The sequence below is a fragment of the Pangasianodon hypophthalmus genome, chromosome 6, assembly GCF_027358585.1.
Source record: "Pangasianodon hypophthalmus isolate fPanHyp1 chromosome 6, fPanHyp1.pri, whole genome shotgun sequence".
In the NCBI taxonomy this organism is placed as follows: domain Eukaryota; kingdom Metazoa; phylum Chordata; class Actinopteri; order Siluriformes; family Pangasiidae; genus Pangasianodon; species Pangasianodon hypophthalmus.
In genome coordinates, this window is record NC_069715.1 from 18569413 (window position 1) to 18584304 (window position 14892).

Here is a 14892-nt window from a genome sequence, read left to right on the forward strand (position 1 = left end):
TATACCATGGAGAATAGTGAAATGAAACTGTATGGTATATACCCAAGCTTCGTGATTTACAAGGTCCAAGGTGGAGGAGGAGTGTCTAACAGTATTAACAGAATGACTAATTAATCTGTTCAGGTCACTGGGGTTAATATTTTTAATATTACGAAAAGATATATAGCGATCTGGTTTAGATTTTGATAGAGGAACAGTAACATCAAAGAGACAAGCTTGTGATCATAAATGGGAAATTCAGTAGTGCTAAGATTACATGGCAAGACACCAGAACACCAAACTAAATCTAAGATGTGACCTTTATTGTGTGCTGGGAACCCAATAAACTGATTAAGGCCATAACCATCCAGGATGGAATTAAAATCCTTATAAAGTGCCCTGGCGAGGTTATCAAAATTAATATTAAAATCTCCCATTAAATAACACTGGGGACATAGCACACAAATTTGTTAAAATAGAAGTGAGTTCAGTATGAAATATAGCAGAGGGCTTTGGAGGTCTATAAATCACTGCTACAATGGTTGGAGTGGGCCCATTGAGTTGGATGGCCAGAATTTCAAAGGAGGATGGCTCTGAGACTGAGACCAGGGTGATTTTAAGTTCCTCACAGTAAATATGTGCAAGCCCGCCCCCTTTACCGGATGGTGGTATTGTTTGGTTTAGATGAAAAAAGTCATTAGGTTTTTGCCAAGTATCAGTAGGACACATAAAATCAAGTTTTAGGTCAGCAACAAAAATATATACAAAAGGGACCTTATTGCTGAGAGATCAGACATAAGAAAGGGAGAATTTGAGACAGTTGGAAACAGCAGGTGTAGTTGAGTAGAGCTCTGCTGCAGAGTACGTCAGTCGCGGAAAAGGCACTGATGGTTGCGAAGAATAGAATAATCCATAATTGGTATAATCCACATGGTAAACATGTCAACACCGCCAGACTGATAGACAGCAATGGAGGAGATCAATAGCCAGAGTAGAGAGGATGGAGCCAAGCGACCAGATCGACTGCGGATCAGACCCACTGGACCGAACCACTTCAATCAGTCCTGCAGATGCCAAACTCCACTTCGGCAACTCCGGTCGGTCAGCATAGACAAGGTCTGCCAGGTGTCAACCGCAGACCCCTGAACAGCCGGTCTGGGAATGGCAGCAGGCAACAACACCGGGCAGAAGTTGATGAGGTACCGAACAATCACCACCTGAGGCATTGAATCCAATAATATCGTAAAACAGACAAACTGTCACAAAGCAGCAGCCACAGATAGTCATCCAGGGCACCAAATCCAAAATAAAACTTGTAAAAATGGGCAAACTTAGACACAATAAGCGACGAAAATAGACTGCCGAGTAGCAGCAGCCATATGCGAGCTGCAGTTCCAGTCTTAGCTGTATAACTGGACCAGTTGCTGAAAGCAGAATTACAACTTGAGTTAAATGAATCTACTTTTTGCAGAGACAGCATGACGTTCTCTGATACATTACAAACACAACAAAGAGATTCAAAACATATGTGGCAAATAAAGTCTTATTCATTTGAGCCTTCGCAGCACAGTGGAGGCACATCAGTTCTAAGCTGGATCCAGCAGATGCAGCATCACCCATTATACAAACTACAGTTTTCCTTCAGACCAAAATGTAGCTCAGCAGTCTCTGCAGCCAGGAAGAGCAGAGGAACTAGAGATCATCCTTGATGATGACCCCGAAGTAACAGATGAGGTCTCTTCCTGTGCCATTATGTTCGCAGGAGGAATATCCCACTAACCAGCTACTAAAATACTTTTACAACTGGACAAAACTTAAAAGAGAAGTGACCTGGGTCTTAAGATTTGTGGAAGCAATTAAACAAAGAAGTGACAAAGGAAAGAAAGCACAAAGGAAGTGAAATACAACACCAAAACATGACTACCGCTAGACTAACAGTGGAAGACCTGGCTAAAGCAGAAAAGGCCATAATGTACTTTATACAGAAGCAATCTTACCCTGAGGAAATCTCTGTGCTGCCCAGTAAAAATCTCTGTGCAGCCAATCAAATTTAAGCAGGCATTTGATGGGGATAACATTGCACTATTGTCACGTAACTTGATTTGTTCCAGTTTGTGACCCACTATTATCTGATGCGGGCTCACTCAAATTGGCCAATGAGGGGCACTAAAGTGTACCATAAAATTGCATTTAAAGAAATTGCATTTTAGACTGTTTAGCTTTGCACACTCAAATTTGTGATAATTTACTTAACATGCAAAACTTACTGCTGAATCTGTTCTGGGATTTTTGGCATGTCTTCACAATTATTGTGTTAAACTATGCAGCATTGTATAAAACTCAATAATTATGAAAAGGTTGTTTATATTTGTAAACAATATGGCAGTCACATGCCAATCAATTCTTATGAGATGGGGCGTAATTTATTCAGCTTTAACTCATTAAGGTTGCATGTATTTGCATGAAACCTGAAAGGTATATCCACGAAACCAAAGGTCATATGCAAAGTTGCGGGTGTGATTATATACAGGGAGTGGGGCTAGGTTCAAATTCAAACTGTTTCTCAGGAACCATAAGCACTACTGAGCTGAAATTTGGTAGAGTGACTATCTGTGCTAATATGTAAGTGGACCTTTAACAATAACCTGATTACTTAAAAAACATGGCAACCACCAGCCAATAAGCTTTCAGAAGGAATTTAACAGTGTTAACTCTGACCCACTGTCATGAAACTTGAATGCTAATTTCCTATACAGACACACTAGTAAGCCAGGCAATTTACTCGAGTTGGCCACTGGCGGGCACTATTCACACAAGAATAGTGTGTAGGCCACAAGTATATCTCTGGGAAAATTAAGGTTAATAATGATTTTTTTCCCCTCTAAACCCTTTGGCTGAACACATAAAAATCTATTTTTTGCACCATTTAGTCAGAACCACTCAAATGCATGAAAATTTGTATAATTTATGAAATATGTTTTTGCAAACAAGTCCTAGGATTTTTGGCCTATGTTCACAAAGTAGGTGTCAAATTGGTGTCAAATGGTGCCTACATATACCAATCAAACCTAGTAGAGCAGAGCTTGATTTACTAAAACAGCTAAGAGATGTGCAAAGATTGGGATGTCAACAGGGGCAGAGTTAAGTTCAAATAGCTGTTTCTTAGGAACCAATTGAGCTAAAATTTGGTGTGGTGCATTGTTCTGCTAATCTGTAACTGGATTTTAACTTCTATTGGGGTACTTCTAAAACATGGCTGCCTTCAGCCATTTGGCTTTCAGCAACATATCACACAGTTTCAACCCTCAAAAAAGTTTTGAAATGGCTGAAACGGTGTTATATTTTGTGTGTGTGTGTGTGTGTGTGTGTGTGTGTGTGTGTGTGTATGTGTGTGTGTGTGTGTGTGGGTGGGGGGGAGGCACTTCAAGCAATAAACACCATTTAGGCTTAAAGGTTTAAACCAAATAATAGAGCCAGAGGGATATGATGTCCAAGCCTCTGCTACAAATGTATGTGTAGGGAAGTGCACATGTAGAGAAAAATATAGTACATGCATAAATTCAAAGGTCAAAGAAGAATCCATATGAACATTTAGGTCTCCAACAAGGAGAATTTTAGAACAGGACTTCACAGGGTGGTTGATCATTCAGAATAAATAAACTGCTAATTAAATGTTAAGCATAGTATACAGGATTTCCAGTGAAAGTAGGATAATTTCAGGCACTATTCTTTATTAATACCAGCAAACATCATCATTAAGCCAGCAGATAAATGTGGCACAGTTGTTGTTTGGATACCATTTTGATACCATTTTCAATGACATCACTTCCCAGTTACAGTCCTCCATCCAGTCTATTACTAATGCTATTTTATCAGGATATCTTCCTTATTCATTTTGGAACCTAACTGTAGATCATCCTTGCTGCAGATGTTTCTCTGTTCTCCCTGAAATACACAGAGACAATCAATCCTGGACATCCCATTGTTTCAGCTTGTTACTATTCCACAGAAATTATATTCCAGTTTTTGAATGAAAACTTCACACTTTCTACGAATCCTTGAATAATTTAAAGAACAGTCCCTGAATGACAATTTTTTACTTTTTTCTATAGACATTAAAATGTTGTATATAATCATCCCAAATGAAGATGGATTGAGACCTCTAAAACTTTTTCTAGATGCATGACTGAAAAAGGACCCACCCAATGGTATTGTCTTAAGGTTAATAGAACTTGTATTAACATTTAACTGCTTCACCTTAAACCTTTCATCTCAGATAAGAGGTGTTAGTATGGACACTAAAATGGGATGCCAACCTCTTTGTAGGCTTTGTCAATCAAAAATTAAAACAATTCACTAAACATGTACCTGCACTGTTCCTCAGCTACACTGACAAGATTTTTGGAATTGCTGCATGCATATTTGGAGAACTTTAAATGTTCATGTCTCCCTCCACATTTTACCCAGCCCTAGAATATACATGGAGTATTGCAGTACTGGGCTCAAGTATAACTTTTTTAGACTTGGCGGTGAAATCAAATGCTTCTTCCTTAAAAAGCACAATTCATTATAAATCTCCAAACTCCAAACAAATATGCAATCCCTTATTCTCAGCTAATGTAACACTTTTGCAATGAGAATGAAGACTTTCTCCAGCAAAGTGAGGAAATATGTGATTAATTTTATAACTGTAGATTCTGTAAGAAATATGATGACCTGATGATGATATGACCTGTTCTGTTGATTGACCTGATGCACTGACCTCAAAATCCACAAGGTGCTGTCAGTGCAAAATACCTAATGTGCAAAACAGTCCAGAGAAGTGAGTATTTTGAGTGGGTAATTAATGTCTGATGATAGCTACTATAGCTCTCGGAATGAAACTGTTATGGTGTCTTGTGGATCTTGTTTTTACTGACTGAAGGGCTTGCCAGAGCAGGATCAGCAGACAATGCTTCCTTACTCTGGCTAGGTATAAGTTCTGTAAGGATGATAGGCTACATCCAATGGTCTCAGCCATTCTGATCTCAGCCAGTCTGCTGCAGCTTAGCCTTGGTCTGAGCAGAACCTGCACTGAACCAGATGGTTATGGATGTTATTATGATTGACTATGATAGCTATGTAAAACTGTATCTGTATTTTTGTGTGAGTTTGTGCTTCCTTAACTGTTGAAGTAGAGTAGCTGTTGGGCCTTCTTTCTTGTGGAAGTGAAGCTATCTTCCCATTTCAGATCCTGCAACAGAAAAGTGGCCAACAAATGTAATGACTCTGCTGTGCTGACAACTCAGGCATTGATGTCCAGTGTGGAGTGAGATGGCTTATTTATAACAATGTTGTCAGGCATACCACCTCCCATCAAAAAAAATTACTTGTCGTTGTTAGTTATGAGGCCAATCAGAGTGGTGTCATCTGCAGTCTTGAGTTTAACAGGTGGATCGCCAGAGATGCAGTCATTTGTGCACAGTGAGAAAAGCAGAGGGGAAAGCACACACCCTTGTGGAGCCCCAGTACTGAGCTGGTCCTCTTGGCTCTGTATGCAAACTGCAATGGTCAGTTCAGGTATGCCAGCCTGAAGCACTCGCATCATTTCATCAGCACAACAAGCAACGGGTATGTAAGCTTTGAGGCTGATGATCTTGGCTTTTTAGGGACCAGGATGATTGTGGAGATTTTGAAGCAGGCTGTAAAAGTGTATAAATCATGAGATTCACTGAATGAATCTGTGCCAATTGGTCAGCACCATGCTTGATTATGGAGGGGAAGATGTGGTCTGGTCCAGCGTCTTTTGTAATGTTTAGTTTTTTGAAAAGGCTTTGTACATCCTTCGTAGTCATGGAGGTGGGGAAGTGGGAAGTGAGGGAGGAGTTCATTGTAATGATAGCAAAGGAGAGAGAGAGGTGTGAATGGGTGTGAAGCCATTATCATTAGGGGTCCTATGTCTCTAAATATCAAGGGTTCTTTGTCTCTCAAATCAGCAGTAAAACTGGTTTAGTGGGGGTTGGATTTACAGCTGGGTGGCTACGTTCCATACATAGGAGCAGTCCTTAGCAGAAAACGAGTCTTTCAATCTGCTTGAATATGCTTTCCTTGCAGCCTTAACTCCATTTTTAGGGTATACCTGGCTCCCCTGTATGTTTCACAGTTGCCAGCCCAGTATGCTTTTTCCTAGTCAGAGTGAAGCTTTAGGAATTCTGAAGTAAACCAGGGCTTGCTGCTACTAAACCTGTTTTTGTGGGAATATACACTTCCTCAAAGAAATTATTGTAAGAGGTATTAGTGTCTGTATAGTTATGTATTTTGTTTGAAGCTGTTTTGAAAGTGTCCCAATCTGTTAAATCAAAACCAAAGAAGGTTTACAGCACCTCCACAGCCTCACTGGTCCACTGCTTTACTCTAGCTTTTTCAGGCTTTTGCCTTTTTCAAGTTTAGCCTTTGTCTATACGCTGAGATGAGGTGAAACATTGAGTGGTCTTAAACATTCAGAGTTCCTTTGCATACTGTTTGGTCATTTTATCTGGTGGTAGTATTTTGGTAGGTCCTGGAACAAATATGCATGGTTACAACCACGGAGAATTAATTGTGAATCCAGGAATAAGTTTTCCTATTTCTGTGATGTACCAACTGTTGCTGTGCAACGTGTCCCTTGGAATGTAAACATTCGGTAGGTAGAACAGTCTGCAGTTGAGAATTAGCAATTTGCACCAACATTGGTTGATATATACACATACCACTCCCCTTGCTTTTTTGACAAAGATCAATGATTAGAATGGCTTGGTACATCACAAAGGCAAGGCAAGCCAAGGCAAGGGAAATGTATTTGTATAGCACAATTCATAAACAGAGGTCATTCAAAGTCCTTTACATAGAGAAAAAAATGACAATAAAAGGTGTAAGACAATTACATAGCATGAAAAGCAATCATAAAGACAAGATTAATAAAAGTTTAAAAGACAAATTAAAAGTGCAATGCTAAATCAGGAAAGTTCTACTGCCATATCTGGTACAGAGTCAGGTCTCCTGGTACAGAAGATAGACGTACAAGAGAACGCCTTATTACCTTATTACTCTGAAAAAAAACTTAAATCATCAAATTTGTTGGCGAGGGAGCGGACATTTGTTAGAAATATCCCTGTAAGCAGCTATATTAAACCATTTTCCTGAAGCAGACCAAGAAGCAAATTAAGTTGCTTCCCCTTCTCTGTTGTACTGCTTCTTCGATTGAGATTACTCTTGTAAGTAGAATGCTCAATGTCGTATGTAACTTTGGATGCAAAGTGAGTGGCAGTGAGTCTCTGATGTTTAGAAGAGTTTCCCTGTCATAAGTAATATGAAAAACACATTAAAATCACTTTTAACAAAACAGACAGAAAAAAAAATTATGCATCAAAGTACCTCAGCAGTCATCTTGCCTGACACAGAAGAGCAGTCTAGGTGAGAATCATCAAGTGTCAAATTCCCATAGCCAAGCACCCATCATACAGTCGAGACTGTTATTCTTGAGCCTGATGCAAATTCTCCTGCCTTAGGTGACTCAAGGTGTGGAGTTTTCCTCTCAGGTCCAAAAGTACTGAATTTCATTTCTGCTGTTAGAAGGTCCCTCCCCCCAATTTTCCCTAATGACATCAAAGATGCCATGGGGCTTGTGTCTGTGCAGTAATTCAAATTGGGGAGAACCCCGTGGAGGCTTGCGGGACCCTGCGTACTCCAAGTAACATGGGCTCAAGCCACTTATCTCAATTCCGAGCATCATCGTGAATGTAATTACGAATCATATTTTTACTCAACTCAACTTTTATTTATAAAGCACTTTCAAAACCATTAAAATGGACCAAAGTGCTGTCCATAGATAATAAAATACTAAAATTCATGAAAACATAGAATAACAAGAAAGACATAACATCATGAAAAAAACATAGTCAATCCTTCACAATTCTCCGACCTAATCACACGCCGAAAGCTTGATAAAATAAATAGGTGTTCAAGTCCTTTTTAAAAATGTCCATGCTTGACGAGGATTTTATAGACAACGGTAACACATTCCAGAGTGCAGGAGCCGCAACAGAAAAGGGTTTAATGGTTTAATTAATCCTTTAGACCAGCCCACCTGTTTGCAGATGGTAAGCACTGATGTGAATCAATTTAAGCCCTAATAATTCATACATCTCATGAAGGGTGTATGATATGAAAGACATGCCCTGGTCAGTCAGGATCTCTTTAAGGATCCCGACTTGGGAGATAACTTGGAAGTGTGCCTCTACAACACACACTGAGATGCTGCAAAGAGACACTGCTTCCAGGTATTGCGTAGTCCACTAAAGCTAACACAAAGAGATGCACTCATGCACTCCATTCTAATAACCACTGAGGTCCATACCGATTCTTTCAAATGGGACCTCAATCAATGGAATGGGGCACAATGGTACTTTTGCGGTGGCTGGCAGATTTACCAGCTGAATCTGTGACAAGCCACATACAATCTCCGAACATCGCCCTGGTCTGGGAGAGTTAGACTGACGTGTGTGCCTCTGCAAGCCAGGTCATGGCGGCCATGCTTCGTACCTTTGCACATGCACAGCAGGGAAAACCAGTGGCTTACTATGCTGTTGAATTCCACACTCTGGCCTGGAGAGTGACTGGAACTCGGCTGCATTAATGGCAGCCTTCCACCATGGCCTAAGTGAGGAACTCAAGGACAAATTTGCCCCTCACCACCCTTCTTTTTCCCTAGAGATCCTAATTGAGCTGTCTCTTAAACTGGATAACTGGCTGTGGCAGGGCTGCAGGAGCCAGGAATCTGAGTGCCCTCAATGGCCTTGGGCCTGCCTCCCAGTTCCTGATACCTCTCCACCCCATCTAAGATCCTTCAGATGCAGGTGTCCAGCCCATGCAATTGGAGCACGCCCGCCTATCTCACCGAGAGAGGCCCACATGCAAGAAGGCTGGTGTTTGTACTGTGGACAGTCAGGACATTTGCGCTCAACCTGTCCAGAGCTCTTGGGAAAAGCCAAGTTCCATTACAGGGCAGGAGACCTGTGACGGAACTGCCCTTGCCTTCACAAGCTTCTGGGGTGTTCCTCAATATTATCATTCCGTTTCACCAGGAGGAACCCTCAGGGCATATATAGATTCACGAGCTGCATGGAATTTTATTGATGCTGCCGTGACTAGAACACTACCCCTTGTTTCACTGAGGTGTCTGCTGTAGTCATCAGCCATTGATGGGTGATCTCTTGAGCCTGGGCTGGTCTCCGAATAGACCTGAACCCTCATGCTGCAGATTGGCTTATGACTGGTGAAGGTGTGGTGTGTGCACGGTGGAGGTTCATGAGCATCCGCTGGTGAGAGTCATGATCAAATTCAGGGGACAGAAGCATATAATAGAGGAGGTTACCCCTACCTCACCCATCCACTGATTTTGGGGACAAATTGGCTGGCATTTTGGATATTGCTGGGGGTAATGTGTGTCGATGGGTCCTGCAGCAGTGGAGCATGATGTGGGATGTGCGCAGAGGAGGCATTGCCTGGGCTGTCAACGTCAGCTCCGTGTAAGGAAGACATGTAGGTTGAGGAGGGCCCTGCCCCCCTGCCTTCCAGAGAATTCCCCTCAGGGATTTCCCTTTGGAGCAGATACAGGACGAAACCCTCAGTCATACTTTCAACCAATTGAAAGTGATTGATGGTCAGTGGGTTCAGCCCAATGTTGTGCTCTCCTTCCCCTATTTTGCAATTATTAAAGCTATAGCGTGTGACACAAGACACTCAGACACAGGAAAAAACAAGTCAGTTATTGGTCCCAAAGAGCCATCAGGAATTGTTATTCCAGTCAGTGCCCTCAGGTGGTGTGCAACATGTCACAAATGGCAGCTGCTGAATCCGCCAGCCACCCCAAAAGCTCCATTGCACCCCCTTCAATTAATCAAGGACTCCTTCAAAAGAATTGGCATGGACCTCGTCGGGCCATTAGATCGGTCTGCATGAGGGCATTGCATTGTGTTAGTTCTAGTAGCCTACACAATGCAATACGTGGAAACAGTGCCTCTCAGCAGTGTTGCAGAGGCACTCTTCTGTGACATCTCCCGAGTTATCATCCCAAAAGAGATCCTAACTGAACAGGGCATGTCCTTCATGTCATGCACTCTTCAGGTACTGTATGAATTTTTGGGTATTAAATTGATTTGCTCCAGTGTTTACCATCCTCAGGCAGATGGACTGGTTAAAGGGTTTAATCAAACGCTGAAAAATATGATTCGTAAGTTCGCTCACGATGATGCTCAGAACTGGGATAAGTGGCTCGAGCACCTGTTATTTGCATTTCAAGAGGCCCCTCAAGCCTCCACAGGGTTTTCCCCATTTGAATTATTATATGAGCACAAGCTTTGTGGCATCATATAATAAAATTGGGAGGAGATATCTTCTAACAGCACAAATGAAATTCAATATGTTCTGGACCTGAGGGCAAAACTCCACACCTTGAGTCACCTAGCACAGGACAATTTGCATCACGTCCAAGAACAACAGTCCCAACTGTATGAAAGGGGTACTCAACTATGGGAATTTTCACAGGGAGATAGAGTGCTCATGTTATGGATGGGATGTTATTACCCACAACCAAGTTGCTTGCCAAGTGGCGAGGGCCCTTGGTGGTCACACGGCGAGTCTGGGACATCGAATATGAGGTAAGGCGAACGGATAGAGGCAGGGTGTGGCATATTTACTACTTCAACCTCCTTAAACCATGGAGAGAGTTGGTTCTTGTGGCTTTGGCGACCGTTGTTCCCGAGAGGGAGGAGCTAGGACTGGAGATAATTCTAAAAATGGCAGTCCAATCCACCCCAGTCCCTTGTGGAGACCACCTCTCAACATCCCAAATCACAGAGGTTGCCAAATTGCAGGCGGAATTCCCGATGTGTTCTCGCCCCTACTTGGTCGCACTAACCTCACAGAACACCACGTTGAGCCAGCCCCAGGGGTGGTGTTACGCAGCCGCCCTTGTTGTTTACCCGAGCACAAAAAACAAATGGTTCAGTATGAAGTGAAGTGACGTGTGGCCAAGTATGGTGACCCATACTCGGAATTTGTGCTCTGCATTTAACCCATCCAAGTGCACACACACAGTAGTGAACACACACCCGGAGCAGTGGGCAGCCTTTTTTTTTTTTGCTGCGGCGCCCGGGGAGCAGTTGGGGGTACGGTGCCTTGCTCAAGGGTCTCACCTCAGTCGTGGTATTGAGGGTGGAAGAGAGCGCTGGTCATTCACTCCCCCACCTACAATCCCTGCCGGACCTGAGACTCGTACCCACGACCTTCAGGTTCACCTTCGGGTTACAAGTCCGAGACTCTCACCATCAGTCTAGTTCTGTGTGTACTTTATAAAATTCAATGCAGTGTCTAAATTTGAGGCGGACCCAATGCCCCGCATGGACAAACTGCTTGATCAGTTAGGTGTCCTGAGATCGTTGAGATGGGCGGGACTCACAGCAAATCCAAAGAAGTGTGCGATTGGATGGGTGGAATTAAGGTATCTGGGCTTCCACTTGGGCCATGGGCAGGTGTGTCTCCAAATTGATAAGACAGAAGTGAATGTGGCCTGCCCGAGCCCCACGACCAAAAAGGAGTTGAGACAGTTTCTGGGGCTGGCTATTTTCGTAGGTTTGTGCCTAATTATTCAGATGTCACCAGCCCACTGACTGATCTTACTTAAAAGGGAGCACCAGATCTGGTCCAGTGGACAACGCTGTGCCAGCAGGCTTTTATTCAGGTAAGAGCTGAGGTGCACAGAGCAATGCGTGTGTGTGTGTGTGTGTGTGTGTGTGTGTGTATGTATGTAGAGTGAAATAAAACCGCTGAAAAGCGTCCAAGTAGTAATGGCCAATAAACAGCCCTTTTTGAGTTGACCCAAGCCTGCCTCCTGTCTCCTCATTTCCCTCCGAACCCAGAGGAAGTGTGACAGTGTTAAATCTGTATGATAGTGGGAAATCAGTGACAATCTGTGACCAGAGCTGTTGCTGTATGGGTACTATCATAAGCTTCTGTACTGGAGATAGAGGAGACTGAGCTGTGGCACATGTGCTGCATGCTGGCATAGTGGGCCACCAATATTGTTGGTGCAGTATTTGTGTGTTACAAAAAAATACCTAGGTGTCTAGTGATGACCACAGTATGCCCACACTAGTAGTTTATCTTGCACTTGTTGGAACATACAACATGGGTGTAACAATGTTGGATGTGAGGCCAGTCTTTGGTGGGTATCATATCCGCACATAGATTTCCATGATTATGAGCCAGGATGCATGAGTAGGGAATACTGGAGACAAATGAATATATTCAAGGTTGTGGTTGTCGGTGAATACAGGAAATGGATGCAGAGCTCTCTCCAGCCAGTCTCTCAACTCCACATCATAGTCTCTCAACTCCACATCATAGTCTCTCAACTCCACATCATACTTTCTTTCTACAGAGACAGTTTATGTGAGTAAAAGCCAGATAGAGTTTGGAAGGCCGACCTTGCCGTTGTGATAGAAAAGTTCCTATTCCAGTGTATGATGTATCCACCCGCACAATGAATGGAAGCGTAAGGTCAAGGTGCTAGAGTATAGGAGTTGAAGTGAACCTTCTTTTAAGATCCTTGAAGACTTTTGAGTTTTGAACTTCTACAGACAGCTCACTCAGAACTGCCTAACCTCTACAAGACCTACCATCTCTAACAGATGATGGGAAACCTTTTCATCTGGGGGTGATGTGAGGTAAAATGCCATGGTCATCCAACTTGCAGATTCCTTGAAACGCCAGGGAAGTCTCAAAGAACATGTGAGGCCTCCTGGAAGTCTTCATTCATACCAGCAATTTCCTTCTGAGGCTGCTTACGCAAGCAGGGCTGAAGACAAGAATTGAACAGTCAGAGATGATGTATGCCTCTGCTGAGCCTTGGGAAGATGCCAACAACATCTGTGAAGGTTCAAGCCAATGCCATGATGGCAAGCATTATACAGGATGGGCATTACTCCCCAAAGGATATGGACAAAAAGAGATCAAAGAACCCCGCACAGTCGAATATTCAATGGTGCAGGTAGCTGAATGTGAACATTTACACAGACAGTGTCTACAACCTGATCCATTATTACCCATTACTGTGGGTGAGAAGTGCGTAACACACTGTTGCAGGCACCCCAATCAAACAAAAAGCTCACCCAGGAGCTTGAGCAGGCTCTCCAACTCCCAAAACCACCATCATCAAATGGCTGCCCATTAAACAACTCTTATGAGACAAGGGGTAATTTCTAGGCAGATGCAGCCACCAAGCATGCAGGTATGACAAGAAACAGCCAAGAGGAGGATGTTCCTGAGGGTGATGTGCTTGCTGCAGAACTGGTACTGATGGAACAAATAGAGCCTATCAAGAAATTGAGATGATTTATGAGTTCACCATTCAGTGTATGAAATCTCAGTTTAGGAAGACAATCTTGACACTAATTCATGATTTGTCAGAAAAATTAGTTCATGCTTTTGTTACCTCTAGATTGGATTACTGTAATGCCTTACTGTCTGGATATTCCAGTAGGTGCATAAACAAGCTCCAGTTAGTCCAGAATGCAGCAGCAAGAGTCCTTACTAGAACCAGAAGATATCACCCTTTCCTTATCCACAATGCATTGGCTCCCAATCAAATTTCCAACTGATTATAAAATACTACTATTGACCTATAAAGCACTGAATGGTCTTGCGCCTCAGTGCCTGAGCGAAATTTTGGTCTTTTATGATCTGCCACGCCTACTTCGATCAAAAGGTGCAGGCTATTTGTTGGTACCCGCGAATAGTGAAGGTTACAGCAGGGGGTAGAGCTTTCTCTCACAAAGCCTGACAGATATGGAATAGCCATCCAATTAGTGTTCGGGGCTCAGACACAGTCTCAGTGTTTAAGTCTAGGCTGAAAACATATTTGTTTAGTCAAACCTTTTATGAATAGTTTTTTCTTAGATAAAGGAGCAGATGGTGGGTTCACAGGCATAGAGTGTTGTGGTGAACCCCATCCACTCTCACGCGTTCAGTCAGGGTTGTTGCCGGTGGAGTGGCTGGCCGCTTTATGTCCCAGGGTGCCCTTATGTCTGTGTTACCTTCTGGCTTTCCCTTATAGTTATGCTGTCATAGCTAGTCTTGCCGGAGTCCCTGCTTGCACTCTGCATGCAAAGTACATTGTCCTTAACCATTAAGGGACAAAAACCTTCTCTAACAATCTCTCTCTCTCTCTCTCTCCCTCTCTGTCAAGATACACATGCTACTCCACAGATGCCAGTGATCCTGACCCCTTCTGCTCTCTATACCTGCCTGATCCATCCTGATGCCCTGCTTCTGGTTGAAGTTCTCATTGGTTGGAGATTGCTCGCTGCTGCTGGGGGTGGCCCCACATGGACAGCCTGAAGATCATTGGGATTGCTGGGGATGGTGTTGCTTGGGGACCATGGAGATGGCTTTGGTCTGCGGTTCATATGGGCAGTTGTACTGTGATGGCATTGTGGTTGCGGTTGCCATGAGCAGTTTTGCACTCAGGTCTCCATCAGTGGACAGTGGGTAGGTTTAACAAAACAGACTTCATCCGAAAACTGTAATGAACTCCCTTGTTACATAATTGCAGTATGTGTCCATGTAGCACACTGTTATAGAAGGGATTTATTTATATTTGCACTATGCATTGTCACCCAGATAAGGATGGGTTCCCTTTTGAGTCTAGTTCCTCTCATCTTAATATCCTCTCAGGAAGTTTTTCCTTGCCACGGTCACCTCTGGCTTGTTCATTACGGATAAATTCATACATTTACAATTTATATCCTGAATGTATTTATTTCTGTAATGCTGCTTTGTGGTGCTACACAAATAAAACTGAATTGAATCGAAATGAATCAGAAACATTTTAGTACA

At 42.9% G+C, this 14892-nt stretch overlaps 1 protein-coding gene across 6 annotated transcripts in view; it reads right to left on the minus strand.

Annotated features, from left to right (window-relative positions):
- rasgrf1 (Ras protein specific guanine nucleotide releasing factor 1) overlaps positions 1-14892 on the minus strand; it is a 243423-nt gene that overhangs the window by 158305 nt on the left and 70226 nt on the right. Inside the window, exon 1 of one of the 6 annotated variants that reach the window (XM_026932722.2) lies at positions 5146-5202. The exons of 4 other annotated variants lie outside the window; for them this stretch is intronic. The gene's annotated coding sequence lies outside the window, so the exon portion shown is untranslated. Of the gene's footprint in view, positions 1-5145; positions 5203-14892 lie in introns of those variants that run through there. One more of the 6 variants, XM_053234819.1, reaches the window with a different exon arrangement.